We start from the raw sequence: 5,000 nt of genomic DNA on the forward strand, positions 1-5,000 counted from the left end.
CGCATTCATTCATGCAGGCCTGTGGTCATGCATGCGCCCTTAAAATAGCATCTGCATTTTCGCCACAGACTTTAGACCAGGGAGTTCCTGGTCTGTGGCGGAATTGTTTTCTGAAACTGCAAAATATCAACAGTGAACGTTTGCGCCGGAACACGCCCCGTCTTTTCGCTGAACCGCCCCCGTGGGCGCAATCGAATTCCCTAATTTACAGGCATGTATCTGTGGAGGGAAAATTCCAATATGCGCTGACTGCAAAATAGGAAAGACAAACGCGCGAGTATACAAAGTCAATTGCGCCGGGACGGAAGATAGAGCCCATAGAGTGAGAGAGAGAAAGCAGTAGAGAGATAGAGTGAGAGAGAAAGAGCGTGATATATATATATATATATAGAGAGAGAGAGAGAGAGAGAAAGAGAGAGAGAGAGAGTGATATAGAGAGAGTGTGACCCAGCTGCCCTGTGTTGTTATTTATGTCTGAGAGGGTCATCTCTCCAGTCACGCAAGTCAACACTATCATGGCAGTTCCACAGTCATGCAGTCACGCACACACACACTCACTCACTTACTCACTCACACACACACTCACTCACACACACACACATTCACTCACTCAGCTGCCTGCCCTCCTCTCTACATCAGGGTAATTGGTCGTGGCTTAACAGCAACGGGCCCCAAAAGGATTTACAAGCAATGCAATTACACTTAGCAGGATGACAGCAGTGGCTATAGAGATGTTATCCCAGCACTGGGGCATGTCCGCAGAGAGAGTGAGAGAGAGAGAGAGAGAGAGAGAGAGAGAGAGAGAGAGAATCTGTCTATTTTCACAGCCGAATACAAAACAGGATGTCTCAGTTATGAGTGGTTTATTTAACGTTTAAAGACATCTGGCTTTGTGCTGAATGTCCGGTGATAAATTTCTGATAAATAATGTTATTTGAAAAAAAAGTTAAATGAAATGATTGAATAAATAAAGAAAGCACTTTGAACTTTAATATTTCCTGACACTTTATTGCATTAAAAAGTGTAGTGGAGTAAAAGTCACAAGATACTCAAAATAAATAATTAAGTAATCAAGTCAATTTACTTAGTTACTGTCTATCCCTAGTCAATAGTTAGGTATGCCATAAAACAGTAACCGACTTCAACAAAGTGTAAGTATGTCAATTTGATCAATATATTTTCCATTACGAGACAGACGGAATCCATATCCATATCCATTAGTGTGTGTTTTCTCTGTTTAGCATTACTATACATAGAGAATATTATAGAGAATACATTATAGCTCTTGCTTAATAAACATAAATCAACAGCACATATGAAGACTCCTGAGATACTGCAGTACTGAGATAGAGGCTTTCACCTCTAAACCACCACAGGCCTGTTGAACTGCTGTGGCAGTACTGAGACAGTGACAGGATTCAAATAGACGTCACAGCAACTCCTGCACTGGGTCAGGGTCAGGGAAGAGACCTTTTGACCTGTGGCTCGTGTGTGTGTGTATGAGTGTGTATGTTGTGTGCGATGACATCGTAAAGCATGTATGTGTGCACTGTGCTGTATGTCCCGTTGGGAAAATGCAGACGTAACAATGTGGAGTCATTTAATGAATAAGAGATGCTTCTCTGCCATGTCTGTCTAGCCCATTCGTGCTGGATGCTGCACGATGCAACATTCTATCTCTCGTTGGTTGCTGCATAGCGCAACATTGAATCTACCGCTGGTTGCTGCGTAGCGCAGCATGCTTTTTATTTCATGTTTCTAGGTGTACAGAGGCTTAGATATTACAGTTTTTTTCAATCGCTAACAAGCGCTTAACCATACTTCAGATACTTTTTCTAAACTCTTAACACAGACTCACACCTACAAAACACAATTGGCCAAATGGATAATTTTCTTCTCAAAAACACATTTTGTTAAACATATACTAACACATCTTTCTCTGCACACACTAACTTTACCAAAACACTGGAAATCAGACACAAAATGAAATTATTCTGTCATAGAATAACACTTGTTTTCACTTCACAAGGTACATGCAGTCAATCAAAGTACACCAGGTTTCAAAATACTGGCTATTGTTGACATTACAAAAACTGCATAGACTTTTATGTTTCAGTTTTACAGGTATTTGCATGCAAAACATGCAATCCACCGTTTTTACACTAAATTTCTTGGTTGGGAACTGTATGTCCACATGTAATGTTCACATTCAAAAGCATTCCAGTGAAAAACAAATCGTTTTTTTTCCCTTTACTGTTACAGGAGGTACAGTAGAAATACTGTTTACAGTACGATAGAACAGAAAAAGTTTTACAGTATTGCTTACAGTGAACAAAATATCCATGAAACACACAAGAGCATTCTGAACAAAAAACAACAGCAAAAAGCACAACTACTGTATCTAATCTCTGCGATCTTCAGAGTTAGGCCACATGTTTTCATCAACATCGCATCGGATATTATCAAAGGCGATGCACCTGGGATAAAAAAATGTTTGGTAGCAGAAGCAGAGGTTTTTTATACTGTATCTACGGTTTGGAATATTGTGTTTGCCATTGTGGGATGTTGTGTGTTAACATTCATAAATACTACTAAAACAATCCATAGTTTTGTTGGGAAGTATAGCTTGTTTGTTAAGAAAATGTAAGCATTGTGGAAATGTGTTCACTTACTGCATATTGGGTGAAAACGACATGAAATGTGTGAATGGTATGGCCACAAAAGACCGATGCTGTGCTAATTGTGTTTAGAGTTTTGAAAATGTGTCAACTGGTTAGACAAACGCTTGTTAGCGACTGAAAAAAACTGTAAGGTTTTGGTAGACTTTGACAATTCTTAGTATTTTTTCAAAAAACCCTCAGGAAATAAGGTTATTTAGTCTAGAATGTCATAGGATTCTATAGGCGTTTTTAGCAGGCATTTTAGGAGTGAATGGGTTAAATTGTCACGTCACATCCCATAATTCCTCTGTGATGCCTCTGCTCATACGCTCTCGGCTGTTGAACCCCAAAGGAGCCCTGTGATAGGTTCTGACTGGTCAAGTGATTTGGACCTGACCTTGCTGCTGCTGCTGGACGCCATTAAGGCCCATTTTGTATTACTGAGACCACATGTGTATCCATACCCGTGTGTGTGTGTCTGTGTGTGTGTGTGTGTGTATGTGTCTATTGTTGAGATCACATGTGTGTCCATACCCATGTGTGTTTGTGTGTGTGTGTGTGTGTGTGTGTGTGTGTGTGTGTGTTTGTTTGTTTATGTGTCTATTGCTGAGACAACATGTGTATCCATACCCATGTGTGTGTGTGGGTGTGTGTGTGTGTGTGTGTGTTTGTGTGTATGTGTCTATTGCTTAGACCACATGTGCATCCAAATGCAAGTGCATCCATATGTTTGCAAAAGAAGAAACACGTGATAGTGAAACCAATCAGTAATCTGTGGGAGTGTGTATGTGCAGTGTGTGTGTGTTTGTGTGTGTGGGGTGGGAGTAGCCAACTAGAAAGCAATGTGGGTGTGTGTGGGGAAATTATCCCTACCAACCGGGGCCAGTTCTATCCTTCATCTGCCTGATCCGGGCTGTACTTCACTCTCAGCTGTTCTCTGCAGTAGGACAGGGGAACAGCAATATGGAGGACACACACACACACACAATGTGTGTGTGTGTGTGTAGTGTGCATGTGTAGTGTGTGTGTGTGTGTGTGTGTGTGTGTGTGTGTGTGTGTGTAGTGTGCATGTGTAGTGTGTGTGTGTGTGTGTGTGTGTGTGTGTGTGTGTGTGTGTGTGTGTGTGTAGTGGTGTAGTGTGTGTGTGTGTGTGTGTGTGTGTGTGTGTGTAGTGTGCATGTGTAGTGTGTGTGTGTGTGTGTAGTGGTGTAGTGTGTGTGTGTGTGTGTGTGTGTGTGTGTGTGTGTGTGTGTGTGTAGTGTATGTGTGAGTGTGTGCGTGTAGTGTAGTGTAGTGTATGTGTGTGTCCCACTCTACTCAGGCAGGATAATAGATTATGCATGGTGCTGGAGCACATGGGAGCGTATACTGTGCTGAGCGCTAGTCTGCACGCATGAATCTTTTACACAACGCAGAAATGTATGCCATTGCAGCCCTGCACGTGGAGCTCACATTCACACACACACACACTACACACACACACACACACACACTACACACACACACACACACACACACACACACACACACACACACACACACACACACACACACACACACACACACACACACTACACTACACAATCACACAGGGATTTGGCACAGCAAATCATCTAAACGTGACCAAGCTTCATACATGTGCCTGTACCTGTGTGTATATCTGTGTATGTGTGTGTATGTGTGTGTGTGTGTGTGTGTGTGTGTGTGTCTGAGGGAGGTATCTTTAATGTGCACATGGTTTATAGTCTGCACTAAATATGTTATGGTAAAGAGAGCCCCTCTATAATCCGGGTCTCTATATAACTGATCTCTCATCCTGTAGCAACTGCGTTGCGTGTTTCCTGAGAGGATAAGCCTTTAGAGTCTTTACAGTTGGCACTTTAGCACTGTGTAAAAAACACTAAGAACAGAATCAAATATTTCAAATGTTTAACAGCCCAGTTTAACAGCTTCCACCTCCCATGATGGGAATCCTCACAGTGAGAAGTGTGTGCCGTTTTTTGTCATTTCTGTGTGTATGTGTGTGTGTGTGTGTGTGTGTGTGTGTATGTGTGTGTGTGAAGGAGCAATAAAGAGATGTGTGTGACGTTAGCTGTGGTCTGTGTGTGTGTGTGTGTGTCTGCCTACATTAGCCTTTACCACAGGAGCACAGTAAACTGCAGTGGCATGTTTACGTTGACGTTAACGCTCATCCCCCAGGGTCATTATTTGGAAACTCTCAAAAGCATACAGCAGCAATGGTTGGTGTGTGTGTGTTAGTCTGTGTGTGTGTGTGTGTGTGTGTGTGTGTGTGTGTGTGTGTGTGTGTGTGTGTGTGTGTGTGTGTTTGTTTTCATTGCA

General features: G+C 42.2%; 1 protein-coding gene across 1 annotated transcript in view; it reads left to right on the forward strand.

Moving 5' to 3' along the window:
* Nucleotides 1–5,000, forward strand: part of acap3b (ArfGAP with coiled-coil, ankyrin repeat and PH domains 3b) — an 87,674-nt gene that overhangs the window by 42,665 nt on the left and 40,009 nt on the right. The gene's annotated exons all lie outside the window — the stretch shown is intronic.

Source organism: Alosa pseudoharengus, unplaced genomic scaffold, assembly GCF_046254945.1.
Source record: "Alosa pseudoharengus isolate Yale_2024_CS ecotype anadromous, Long Island Sound unplaced genomic scaffold, YU_APseudo_1.1 YU_APseudo_1.1_scf_5, whole genome shotgun sequence".
In the NCBI taxonomy this organism is placed as follows: domain Eukaryota; kingdom Metazoa; phylum Chordata; class Actinopteri; order Clupeiformes; family Clupeidae; genus Alosa; species Alosa pseudoharengus.